This window comes from Zeugodacus cucurbitae, chromosome 2, assembly GCF_028554725.1.
Source record: "Zeugodacus cucurbitae isolate PBARC_wt_2022May chromosome 2, idZeuCucr1.2, whole genome shotgun sequence".
NCBI classification, from domain to species: domain Eukaryota; kingdom Metazoa; phylum Arthropoda; class Insecta; order Diptera; family Tephritidae; genus Zeugodacus; species Zeugodacus cucurbitae.
Genome location: NC_071667.1, coordinates 52,004,968 through 52,019,663, shown reverse-complemented (window position 1 = coordinate 52,019,663; position 14,696 = coordinate 52,004,968). Strand labels below are relative to the sequence as shown.

The 14,696-nt window shown below is 35.3% G+C and overlaps 2 protein-coding genes across 2 annotated transcripts in view; one reads left to right on the top strand and one right to left on the bottom strand.

The window, feature by feature from the left end:
- The window catches only part of LOC105214238 (synapsin), a 112,804-nt gene that overhangs the window by 54,227 nt on the left and 43,881 nt on the right, over nt 1-14,696 (top strand). The gene's annotated exons all lie outside the window — the stretch shown is intronic.
- Nucleotides 1-14,696, bottom strand: part of Timp (tissue inhibitor of metalloproteinase) — a 44,980-nt gene that overhangs the window by 14,479 nt on the left and 15,805 nt on the right. Inside the window, exon 2 of the mRNA XM_011187547.3 lies at nt 13,196-13,234. The gene's annotated coding sequence lies outside the window, so the exon portion shown is untranslated. The remainder of the gene's footprint in view (nt 1-13,195; nt 13,235-14,696) is intronic.

Below are 14,696 nucleotides of genomic sequence, written 5' to 3'. Positions count from 1 at the left end.
TTATTTTGGCCAACTTGAAATTTGTTATAATTAAAGAAGTTTGCAAGTCATTTAATGTAGCCGAAAGATAATTGAGATTAATTTCTTTGAAAACATTTTTATTCTTCAATAATGTTGAGTTGTATGGTGTTCCTTGCTGCCGTGTTTCTTGAGTAGTTTGTGTTATTTTTTTATTAAGCAAATTTCTGGTAAAAAGGTGAAATTAGGGAAAACTAAAGTTAACTCGCAATGATTGATTTCATGTTAGTCAAGTGCTTACAATTAATCACAAGAAATTAGTCAATTAAACTATTATATAAAATCTGATGTAGGGAAAGGTCTCATAAAGTTTGAGTTATGATAAAGTTATGGTTAATTATGTCAAAAACTAGTTAAAGTTTAGGATTTACGAAAGGCAATTAATATATTCAGAGATTTAGTATTCCCCTGCTAGTCTCTTTTGATTCAGAAATATTATCGTCGGGAACTTTTCTTTTATCTATAACCTATGGGGTTTAAAGTAGGTTGGGTGGACACCTTTTACAATCTGTAATTTTAAATAAACTATTATTATATATTCCGGAAGTCAGTATATGACTCCTCACTTCGCACTAACCTTAAACAAGTTACGTAAATTGCTGCCAATTCTACTCGATCTAAAAGTTGTTAATACATTTTCTTGACCTGAAAATATTTTTCTTATATTATTACTTCTTGTTCCCACTTCATACAAGCCCATTAAAACAGTCTGGTTTATCCAAACAACGAGAGCTCGTAGCCCGCAGTTTGTGAAAACTTCAGCAAAACTTTTTAACAATAGCGTTACCTTATTGCTCGCAAACTTATTTCTTTATTTTCCGTCTGTTTTTTTTTTTGTTTTTGTTTTATTCACGTTATGCAACCAAAAGCCGTCTAAACTTCGTTTGCAATTATGCGGCGACGAACAAAATGGGAAAGATAGCTACAAACAGAAGACGCAAACCGCTGCAACTCACGTAAACCCGCACTTAAACTGTTACGCCTACAACAACCAGCAACCACCATCAACAGTTACCGAACTCTCATCCATCCGTTTTGGCGTGTTTCCGCGTCAAGCGACCATCCACTTCCGGCATTTCGCTGCTGGCGATGATTAAGTGACCGTGTTTTTTTGTAGCGCGTCCAAAATATTTTTTAAACCCTTTATTGTTTTTAGTTGGAGCAAGTGTGCAGAATTTCGGTGCCGACCTTAGTCCGGTGGTTGGACGTACACTTTTTTAATTAAAACTACGACCACTTTGCTTGCTTGTGTTTGTTGTTTTTTGTAGGAGCAGAAGCTGCGGGTCGCCGTAAGCAACTTGTGGCTGCATTCAAAGGTCGGAGAGTGTGTGGGAAGTGGTTGTGGTTGAAAGGTTACAGGGTGTGGTGTACTCTGGGCCGTACGATGAACTAGTATATTGAGAGGTGAAGTCATTCTGGATGAATACAAATCACTTCATGTATTAATGTATTGACTATAGTTTAGATTTCGATTTTAGTTCTCATTCCGAATCATTTAACTTAAGTTTAAAATGACAAAGTTTATGACATATTATTCCCCTATCAGGCTATCTTTCTGTCCTTTTTGAAGCTGCTCATTTTATGAACTTCAGGACCTTAAGATGAGACGACTTTGAATTCTGATAACACATTGTCGGGTTTTCCTTTTTGAGCTAAACACTTCGAAATGTTTTAATCTCTTCTGCTGAAGGTGCAGTAACAATTATATTAATGTGTTGGAGATTCTAATATACACTTGTATTAGAGAATTCGTAAAATACACATTTAGTAGTTAGGTAGCTAAAACGATTCAAAAAATCCGCAATTTTTGGTATCTGGAGTGGTCTACAGACCATATACGGGATAACGTCTGGTGTCGTTTACGAATAATAATATATTTTGGAGGCTAAAAGACGGTCAAAGGGAATTTTTAGGTTTATATTTGAAGCTCGTTGGATAGATATTGGTGAATGGCATTGCTAAAATTTAAACTATTTTTAGATCTGGAAGATCTATTATTAATGATCCCTTCAATGATCATAACGAGGGAATTGCCATCATGAGCGACAGCCAAGCGGCTCTAAAAGCGATTTCATCATATGAAACGAAGTCCCACTTGGTCAGAGAATGCGTGGATAGGCTTAATTATCTATCAACGTGCAACAAAGTTCACCTCATCTGGGTGCCGGGACATAAAGGGATAGAAGGGAACGAAATTGCAGACGAGCTAGCTCGTACAGCTGCTGCAACTGAACCGACTGGTCCAGAACCTTTTCTGGCATACTATTCGGAATATGTTCCGAGCAAATGAAATAAGAGATAGGGAGGAGCATTGGCGCCAGTTAGCTGGATTGCGCCAATCAAAAGGCCTATTGGGAGGTTATAACACCAAAATATTTAAGTGCTTAATAAACCTCTCAAGGAGCAAACTAAGGGTATTGGTGGGTATATACACCGGCCACTGCAAACTGAGGAATCAACTTAATAATATGGGGTTGGTCTCGTCGCGGACCTGCCGCCTCTGTGACTAGAGGATAAAACTCCCCACACATGCTATTGGAATGTGTTGCGCTTCACAGGAGGAGGTGCAAAATTTTAGGATTTACCATTCCAACAGAGGGGCTTAATCCTAGTACCATCCTGGAATTTGTTAGGGTACTGGGACTAATGGAGTCGCTGTAGACTTGGAGAGGGCACAATAGACCACTGGTCGTGGTACCTTCCTCATCTCATCATCTATCTAATGATCCCTTCAAATTATATGAAATTTAGTTCGTAGTCCAACTGAGTTGAGTTTTTATGATTTTTTCAACTTATTTTGGACATATTAATTCAAAGGCATTTGATGACGCATGCTTCACCAAACACCAAGCCTCTTAGATGCCAGAGTACATACTTTTGACCTTCCAGTCGAGTACTTGCATTAGTCACTTTTTAAAGTAATCATCTGTACATACAATACTTTTGATGACCTTAACTCAACGACCGATACCCTCTTCATTTATGCCTCACCCTGTAAATGCATGTACAATATCCACATTGCTTAGCGCAAAAAGCAAACGTTACAGTAGCAGTAGTGCGGTCAGCAGTAAAGTGATAGATGGCACTGCAACAATGTGGGCAAAAATAAAATAAACTAACAGAAAAATCGACATTTCGTTGTAAAAATTGCAGAAACGGAACTTCAAAGATTTCTTTGGCACTTCCGAAGCCTTAAAGTGGTAGCAAACTTGTTGAGTAACAAAACTACAGCAGCAAAGCGCACAGCAGACTGTCGGAATAAGTTTCTAAAAGTGTTGTTTAATTGAAAATTAAAGTGCAGTTGCAATTAGTAGAAAGGTGCATTACCGTATAAGTGTTGCACAGTGCAAGAACCAGTGCATTAAATTCCAGAAAGAAGGAGGAAAGTCATAGCATGTCAGTGCGTTCGATTGACATAGAGACCTAGTGCGCTCAGTCTATGAATTTATTATGAATTTATTTTTCAATTTTTTTGTTGTTGTTGCATATTCACCACCAAAAAGTCCCACATTTGTTTTGACTCGCCCAGCTAGCTAATCGTCAAAACATAACTCAGCACCATTTACATTTCACATACACCAACCAAGCAGGAGGGTCTGTACTAGACATCACATGCATATCGCATGAGCCCAATAGATATGCATTCACCAATCGATTGTTGCAAGTCAATTAGTTTAATTGAAATGGAATAAATCAGCAGCAAAACAGATATGCATGTATGTGCTACGTCTAGCCTACAATTGCGTTTGCTTTATGGATGCACTCGTCTTTATGTATCTTCATATATATGAATATACGCACGCCTGTGTGGGCCTCCGTAGCACACTTTCACAAAAGCCAGCTGCAATTCATTGTACACAATTTCTGTAAATTTAGAATTTTTCAATTACTGTGAAAAATATATTGATTTTTCCTCCTCTTGCTTGGAGCAGAAATATGAATTAAAAATTGGTAATTTTTACATGGAAAACACATACTTGAAAAGTCAATTCAGTGAAACTGCCAATAAACAATCCCTATCCCTGGTACAACACATTTCGATAAACCCATTTACTGTTACTTGGCATAAAAAATACATAGAATATGAAAATACTCGCTATATGATTTGAATTTGATATTGTGGGGCAATATAGAGATTTGTGTGCCACAAGCGTTGAAAACAACAGCAGCGTGTTTATTTTCGTTTGCTAAAATTTGAAAAGTCTTAAAAAGAATAATAACAAAAATTCATTCATTTGCTATTTATTTGCTCACAACATTTAAAAACTGTTATTTTGGCAAAAAAATATGCACTTAAAAACACCATTCAAGGTATACAGTTACCTGTTCGATTCGCCATTCTCAAACTTATTCGAAAATTAATTGATTTAAATTCGTGTGCCATAAACTTAAACAATATAATGTTTACAGTTCCACAGACTAATAACAATGACTTATTCTCAACAAAAAGCTTAATCAGGAGTTAGCTGATTTGAAAATATTATTATGTACCTAGGTTCAACGATATAGGTCGTTCCTTTATTATCGACTGTATTGGAATCAGCAAGATTATTTTTTCGTGTTTCGATACTGAGAGACCGGCTCATTTTTCTACATACTTCATACAAAGAAACGGATGTCACACAAACATTCTTGTCCTGTAGAGCGACCGAAATATTTTATTTTTAGGTTTTTTTTCTTGCGATTTTAATTATATTTCGAGCACTTTGGCGATAATTTCAACTCAAGTCTTTACCGTGAGCGCGTCAATGATCCTAGGTCCCAATGTCGATATCGTTTATAAACTCTTAATGTCATATAGAAAGTCAGAGGGAGAAAAATCTGAAGATTTTGATGGCGAGGCTTTATTACCACGTTTCAATATCAGTCGACCCAACATGATTTTTAATGGATATTCTAACACTCAGTGTGGTATCATACAGTGTATGGTTGATATTAGTAGTCATCAAGATATCCGTACAACGGCTATTTAAAATATATTTGTATTGAAAAATATGATTCAATGTAAGATTTGGCTTAAATGTGTACTTTTTTATCATACAAGTTTCTTTAATAGATATCGAATTTTGTGTTCCCGAAATTGTTTACGTACGGACTTCAAAATTGTATGAACCCTATACTATAAGGTAAAACTAATTAGACAGTATTTCAAAAAATTTTCGACTCTAAGCCAATCAATTCGCAGTTGTTCTAACACATCTTCATATTTCAAATTCAAAAGTGCATCGCAACGTAAAAGAAAATTCCAAAATATATTACTAGAGTAGGTAATATATCAGAATCAATCGAATGGAACTACCTCAGAACTGTCACTATGAAACCGGTGAATGTCGAGTTGCAAAGTAATTCACTGGACGATAATTGCCACTACCAATGATATCTCTTTGCTTAGGTATTAAGCTAGAACTTGTACTATCGTTAAAATAGCTAGTTCTTTCCTAGTTCTGGGGTAGTAGAATCAGGGTATTTACTATATATAGAACATACATTTATTTGTTTTGTATGAAACTTTCTCAAATATTATGTAAGTTTCAGTATAAGTTCCAAGCTTTCTAAAATCTATTTTTTTCTCAACAGTACCAAAACTTGAAAATAAAGCTATTAGAGATATGTGTTATGTTATTCATAGGGTTCAAACTCTAGTGGAGTCGAATTTAGTATAACTAGTGGCACTTCGACTTTCTAACCTCAACGTTACCGTCGATCTTTAGAATGTTCTCAACGAACTTAGTCTAAATATAACTTGCAGATATATTAAAGATTTTAACATGGTTTAAGCTGAAAACCAGTCATATGTAGAAGTTCACGTAAGTGAGGAAAGTTTCTGGCCAGGAACGATTCTTTTACATGTAGCTCAAGCAGCTCACGACTTCCGTCTTAGACCAAGTATCCTCTGGGTAGCCAGCAGACATCCGTTTGGGCGAGCTAAAGTGAGAAGGCGAAACCCGCCTATGCGGTTGTGCGTAGGGTTTGGGACCCACCACATAAAAACACCCCCCAATGAAAACGAAAACACAGCCTCGGATGAGAGACCCCAATTTTGATGACGACCACTGCAAACGTTTAAAGGACTACGAAATAAGGGCATGCACCTGGAATGTCCGGACCCTTAATTGGGAAGGTGCCTCGGCCCAGCTGGTTGATGTCCTCGTAAGAGTAAAGGCTGACATCAACGCAATCCAAGAAATGCGATGGACGGGACAAGGACGGAAGAAGGTGGGTCCTTGTGACATCTACTACAGCGGCCATATAAAGGAGCGCAAATTCGGTGTGGGATTCGTGGTGGGAGAGAGACTCCCACCTCTTCAACATATCGCTGATTTGCGCCCACGCCCCGACGGAAGAGAAGGACGAAGTGATCAAAGATACCTTCTATGAGCGCCTAGAACGTACCTATGAGCGCTGCCCCCGCCACGATGTCAAAATCGTGCTTGGCGATTTCAACGCTAGGGTGGGTAAAGAAGGTGTCTTTGGCACAACAGTCGGAAAATTCAGCCTCCATGACGAAACATCACCAAACGGTCTGAGGCTGATCGACTTCGCCGGGGCCCGAAATATGGTCGTCTGTAGTACTAGATTCCAGCATAAGAAAATCCATCAAGCTACTTGACTGTCCCCGGATCGAATCACTCGCAACCAGATCGATCATGTTGTGATAGATGGACGACATGTCTCCAGTGTTTTTGATGTGCGTACGCTTCGTGGTCCCAACATCGACTCGGACCACTATCTTGTAGCAGCTAAGATACGCACCCGCCTCTGTGTAGAAAAGCGCACACGTCAACAAACACAAGGAAGGTTCGACATCGAGAAGCTGCAATCACAACCGACAGCCGAACGATTTTCTACTCGACTTGCACTCGTGCTCTCTGAGAGCACTCATCAGCATCTCGGTATAAGGGAGCTGTGGGACGGCATGTCAAACTCCTTACGTACAGCTGCAACCGAAACCATTGGTTTTCGGAAAAATCAAAAAAACAGCTGGTATGATGAGGATTGTCGTCTCGCAGTGGAGAGAAAACAGACTGCCTACCTCGCAATGTTGCGATCGACCGCAACACGAGCGGGATGGGAAAGATACCGAGAGCTGAAGAGGGAAGCGAGACGCATTTGCAGACAAAAACAGAAAGAGGGTAACGCTCGAAAATTTTCGAAAAGATCCGGCGACTAACTGAAGGTTTCAAGACAGGAGCACACTCCTGTAGGACCCCCAGAGGTGATCTAGTTATTGATGACCAGAGTATACTGAGTTTGTGGAGGGAACACTTCTCCAGCCTGCTGAATGGCAGTGAAAGTACAACAACATGAGATTCCCCAATCGACGACGATGGAGCAGATGTTCCATTGCCCGACCGTGAAGAAATTCGAATAGCAATTACCCGCTTGAAGAACAATAAGGCGGCGGGTGCCGATGGATTACCGGCCGAGCTATTCAAATACGGCGGCGAAGAGCTGATAAGGTGCTTGCATCAGCTTCTTTGCAGAATATGGTCGGAAGAAAGCATGCCTGACGATTGGAATCTCAGTGTACTCTGCCCAATACACAAAAAGGGAGACCCCACAATTTGCGCCTATTACCGTGGGATAAGCCTCCTCAACATCGCGTATAAGGTTCTGTCGAGCGTATTGTGTGAAAGACTAAATCCCACCGTCAACAAACTGATTGGACCTTATCAGTGTGGCTTTAGACCTGGAAAATCCACCATGGACTAGATATTCACCATGCGCCAAATTTTGGAGAAGACCCGGGAAAATAGGATCGACACACACCACCTTTTTGTGGATTTTAAAGCTGCTTTCGACAGCACGAAAAGGAGCTGCCTTTATGCCGCGATGTCTGAATTTGGTATCCCCGCAAAACTAATACGGCTGTGTAAGCTGACGTTGAGCAACACCAAAAGCTCCGTCATGATCGGGAAGGACCTCTCCGAGCCGTTCGATACCAGACGAGGTTTCAGACAAGGTGACTCACCGTTAGTTCTGCATTCTCCAGACTGGATAAGGAAGCGAAGCGTATGGGTCTGGTGGTGAACGGGGACAAGACGAAATATCTCCTGTCGTCAAACAAACAGTCAGCGCATTCGCGTTTTGGCTCCCACGTCATTGTTGACAGTCATAACTTTGAAGTTGTAGATAATTTCGTCTACCTGGGAACCAGCATTAACAGCAACAATGTCAGCCTGGAAATCCAACGCAGAATCACTCTTGCCAACAGGTTCTACTATGGACTAAGTAGGCAATTGAAAAGTAAAGTCCTCTCTCGACGAACAAAAACCAAACTCTACAAGTCTCTCATCATTCCCGTCCTACTTTACGGTACAGAAGCGTGGACGATGTCAACATCCGATGAGACGGCACTAGGAGTTTTCGAGAGAAAGGTTTTGCGGAAGATTTATGGTCCCTTAAGAATTGGCAACGGCGAATACCGCAGACGATGGAACGATGAGCTGTATGTGTTATTCGACGACATAGACATAGTCCAGCGAATAAAAAAACAGCGGCTACGCTGGCTAGGACATGTTGTTCGAATGGATGAAGGTGCTCCAGCTCTGAAAGTATTCGATGCAGTACCCGCTGGTGGAAGCAGAGGAAGAGGGAGACCTCCACTCCGATGGAAGGACCAGGTGGAGAGGGACCTGGCTTCGCTTGGAATAACCAATTGGCGCCAAACTGCCAGATGGAGGGATACGTGGCGCGCTGTTTTGGACTCGGCTATAACCGCGTAAGCGGTGTCTACGCCAGTCAAGAAGAAGAAGCTGAAAATCTATGGTAGAGAGCTCAGACATTTGGGAAGCCTAACATAATGCTAAGTACATACCATATGCGTACTCCTGCCAACTATTTCGAAGCAAGCAAGATAACCTGGTAATTCGAAGTAAAACATAAATAAGAGCACAATTAAATATTTATTTGAATGTATGTATACGTATGTATGCAGTTATATTCATATAAAAGTTTGCACTGCCAGTCATCCTCAAAATGCAGTTTCCAGGAAGTGCGCTTTTCCAGTTCCAATAACAAACTATTCAATATTCATATAGTATAGATGCATATATGTACATTTGTATGCGTACACATCGTAAAATTTGTTATGAGCTTCAATGAAAGAATGTGTACAAATAAAACGAATTTAAATGGCAAATAGTAAACTAGTGCAAATATTTCACAATAAAAGTGCACAAATATACATATGTACACAAATAAAATGCAATATACCTCGTAAATACATACATATATGTATATATGAAGCAAATATTTGCGAAAATTAAGATCACCTACTTATGAGGATTCGAAAGTTTTACGACTGCAAATATTATATATGTGCATATATGCAAATGCAGAAAGTGCAAGAAAATTGGTGTGAGATTGTGAAATTACTTTCGGCTTCTAGTGAAAGAAAATGCCAGTGTACATACATACATATATACTATATACATGTAGATGTAGGTAAATTGTTGCACTCTTAAGTGCAGTGAAAATATGCGTACTTGTATGTGTGTCCGTACTCAGCAAGCATTTTGCAGACGCAAATGCCAAACAAAATATTTCAAACAATAAACAATAATAACAACAACAACAGCATAAGCGCTGTTGTAAATAACCGCAAAATTCCACAAACAAGCAAAAGCTTAGACATTAAATGATGTTGACATTTTCGCCACTAATAAAGATGTAGAGAGTGTGCATGCCGCCAAACGGCATTTTGAGTACCGAAAAGTGACAAAGAGTCAAAAGTGATTATTAGTGAGTCGAAGAAGCAGTAGAAGCAGAAGAAGAAATAACAAAAGTTTGCTGCCAAATAAACCGCAAAATATTTATGCCAAAGCATAAAATGTGATTGCAGCTGGGAGTGACTGGAGCGGAGTAGGCCTAAGGCAGCTGGAGTGGATGTGTGTATGTGGTATCGTTTGTTTGCTGCACGGCGCATTAACATTAATTGCATGTGAAACATTTGCCATTAGACGCAGCTGAACTACTTTGCATGTGAAGCACGAAGTGAATATGAAACTAAAGAGATGAAGTAAGCGAAGCAGAGGAAGAAAAAAATTGCTTGAGATATACATATGTATGTATGTATTGTGATATATGAATGTATCGAGAAAACCGAAACATTGATATTAACTTCTTGGATTTCAAGCCTATAGAAGCTGATTAAATTAAATCAAAACAACAAATTTAACTAATGATATTAATATTAGCAAAAACGAAAAAATAAATAATACATATTAAAATTAAATCAAAATTTCAATAAAAACAAATACAATAAAAATAAAATAATTGCATTGGAAAGTCAAAAATATGAAATTGAATACATATGTTTATACTAATTAATGAAATTATTTAACTAATTAATAATAATAAAAAAGTATAGTATAAAATGAAATAAAATTTTAAATAACAAAAAATCAAAAAAGAATAACACAAAAGAACTCTAAAAATTAATAATAATATAAAAGGGTTTGGAAAAATTACCACGGATAATAAAAAAATATTTTAATATAAAACCTCAAATCTCATATTAATCTATTTAATAAAGAAAAAATATAAGTAATTCTACTTTTTGCAATTATATTATAAATATAAAAAATAATAATATAACATGATATACAATATTACATAATATTAAATCAAAATTTCTAATAATACTATAAATATAAATAAAATAATTATATGAACTAATTTTAAAGAAATTACTTTTTTTCTTAATATTATTATTATTTTTCTTTTAATTTTGTCCAAGCAATATTATTTGATTATAACATATAAAATCAAGAGAGAGAATAAAATTTATTTTAATAATACAGAAATTAATTAATAAGTTAAATAAAATAAAATAATGAAATATAAATAAAGAAACTTCTCATTAACTTTATGAAATTAATACTTTCATTCATTGTATTTAAAAATTGTAATTATTGGGAAATTTATTTATATTATTTATGTACATAAAAAAACAATATTAAAATGATATCTATAATAAGATATTTAACATTGAATTGGGCAAAAATTGGAAAAATAAAAAATAAAAAAATTATTTGGACTGGCCACTCGGAACTCCGTACTTTTTATTTAAAAAAATACTGCCTCTTACTTTAAATGTAAGGCATTTGTTATGATAATGATATACATACATATGTGTGTATGTACATAAATTATCACAATGAGTCTCTGACTATTATAGAATGCGATAAAAAAATGGTAAAAATTCACAGAGCTCAAATAATGAAATAAATAAATAATCGAATATACATAATTTACAAAACTGCGAATATTTGACGAAAAAACTGAAATTGATATTTGAAATAATTCATTTACTATGTCATATTTAAGTTATTTAAAAAAAATACTTGAATATTATCAAATATCAAAGCGACCTTAAACAATTTTTATGCAGTCAATTATTTTATCAATATTCAATTACAAAAGAATGAAATTATTAGGTTAACAAGAATGTGAAGTAAAAAAGATTTTCATAAATATTATTTTAACGAATTAAATCATTTTAAAGCAAATAAAAAAAATAGTAAAGTTAATAATAGTAAATAAAAATATCGAACATGAAAAACCGCTAACACTTTAAAAAGTTATGAAAATGCCTACAACATCCTGACTGCACGCACTATAGGTAATAATATATTGTTGAATAATCGAGCAATATATACAAACTGCGGTTTAAAAAGAATACAATACACACACATACAGTAAGTGAATGCAAATACTACGAATTTTGTGTAAAAAAAAAATATCGGCGAACTGCAAACTAAGCAACAAAGTGCTCGAATGCGACACCAGAAATATTGAATATAAAAAATGCGCTTAAAAGCCAAAAGAGACTAGCAAATGGAGCAAAACTAAATGCATTAAATATTTAAATTCAATTCGCGTTGTCACATACAGTCGTTTCTCTTGGTCCGAATAAAAAAACGAATTTTATTTTTTCGCGCCCGCCGCCAATTAGTTAACTGGAAGATATAAATTATTGCGCTACAAAATTAAAAAATCTTAAAAACACTTAAAATACCCACTCAAATACACAAATAAATGTACTCGTATGTAAACCATTAGGCGCAAATATCTAACCATAAATGGCAATAAAATATTTAAACGTGACTGCGGCAACGGCCCGCATTTAGTCCACTGACAGTTTAGTCAACTGACAGTTGTATGCAAATGACAATCAAACGCCATGTTAGGTGTCAATTAATTGTTATGGATCGTCATTGGAGCGCAATAAATTTGAAATTGACTTAAATAGCTTTGAAAAACTTAGTAGCAGCCGGCTACCGAGTTGAAACACGTTTCTCCGTGCAACGAGTTGCAAATTATTTTCATTTTCATTTAAATATTGGTTGTTGTAACGCATATAACCGAGTCGTGACCACTGTGCGGCTTTGCATAGTAATGAAAAGGCAAATGTAAATGTTTGTTAAAATCAAAATAAATTTGCTAGTTTACAAGTGTATTAATTTTGGTATTTGTATAAATATTTATTTTGAGGTTTGATTTTTATTTTTATTTTTTGTTTTTCTAATTTTATTTGAGAAATAAGAGACATGCAAACGGCTTGTGCACTCTTAAACCACACAACAAGCGCATTCAAACAACAACAAAATAGAAAAATATACGAAAAATTATTTTTATTTCCATCTATTGTGTGGGTGCAAGTGCATTCGAGCACCCTCATGTGTTCACACTTTGACAGCCGCCAAGCGCTTAAGTGTCTAATTGTTGTTTATGTCATTTACTGACATTTGACACTACTTAGTTAGCACGAGTCTTTGCCTGCACCTACATATGTTCTCAGATTAAGTCATATAAAATGCACTTGCTTATGGCTTAAACTTTTGCACTGAACACAAATCTTATAGTTTGTTTTATGTTTGAACTGGCTTAACTTTTGTTTTAGCTGAGTTCAGGTGTCAACCTGTTGAGTGTGTTGTGTTCAGATATGGTTAGTCTTTGTTTTGTGTCTCATGTTAAGGATTAAAGTCTCACTAATTATTTGTAAATATCAATTAAATATTTCAAAAGAAGACAATTTATTAACAAATTGTGGAATAATATTTTTGAAAATATATCTACCTTATATAAACGTGAGAAAATATGTTTACAATAGATAATACTTATCTGATTAAATAAAAATATTTGAAATCAATGATAGAATTTAATTACTTACAGTTTTAGTCAATTATTCTGAGTTGAATCAGTCAATAAGCTGTAATGAAATCAGAATAAAATAAATATTAGTCCTCTGTTTTATAGAGCTATTTATTTCTTTTTATAAAATATGATGAAAGCAGGTGGAACATTTTAAGAAAAATTTTTCCATTTAACTATTCTTGATTAGCTTAAATTGTCTTTTATAATAATATCTAATTACTAAATCTTCCATATTAGGCGTACATAGTTTTTATATATTCCCCACTTGGTCTGTTATTCTCTGCAAAATGAAAGAACAACAATAAGCTGTCTCACATTCATTTCTTTATTTATAAGCTGTCCTTCATCCATTATTCCATATCTTAGTTTTCAGATCTTTTAGCTTTCAGCGCTTATTCAGTGCTTGAGGCAATGGCAGCTGAATATAGCGCTGTCAGCCAAAGCTCCTGAAAACCATGGAAATGACGAAGTCTTTTCAACTAGAACTCCTTTCAATGATATTGAGACTCCATTTTACTTTTTATTCATCGACATTTTTTCGATCATATGTTTGAATTGAGAGATTTTATAGAGATTTAGGAATCTCACACAAAGTCGTAATAAAACTTAAAACTCACAAAACAATAAATGTATCTAGGTTCTTCAGTAAAGCTTCCAACAGACGTATCAATAAATTTCAGATGACTCATTTGAAAACACATTTAAACTAGAAATTTTAGACTACTAGAATTAGAGACTGCTTGCTATACAAACCAATGTTCAAATATTAAAATAAACCTAAAATTAATCTCTAATGAAGAGGAACGACAGTGTAGATAAAAAAAAAAGATTTAATAAAACTCAAAAGAGTATTTTTGTAATGGTATAGTATTATATCAAAATAAAATACAGTGGAACTTCCATAACTCGAACTTCTATAACTCGAAGATCTCCATAACTTGAACACTTGAATTGGCAATTGCGTACAAATTTCCTTCCCTAACTCGAAGTTCGCCAGAACTCGAACTGTTGAAGTATCAATAGAAGGCAAATTTCATACAAATTTCCTTCCATAATCGATCTTTTCGACCAAGGCATAATTCAAAATTTATAATTTTACCATCGATACATAATTTTTAAGGAGTCCCTCTATATCGTATGGAGGCGAACAAAAAATATGATATTACACTTATGGATTGCATAAATCATGTTAGAAAGGCATGGCATATAGACGTCAAGAGCCAGCAAAATGTAACAAACCAAATTATATTATATTATTATAGAAAACAATATTTTATCGTATGCCCATTAAAACTTTTGCGAAGCAAATAAATAAAATAGTGTATAAATCTATATTTTACAGCTATTTGAAAAAATTATGTTTTAATGAAAATTCTATAACCCAAATCTCTCGTTTTTTGGTGGATTATGGTGATTCGAGTTAGAGAAGTTCCACTGTATTAGATTTACTCACGAATAAATAAAATTGCAAATTTGTAGCTAATTAATATTCATTTCGATTAAAATTAGCTTTGTAA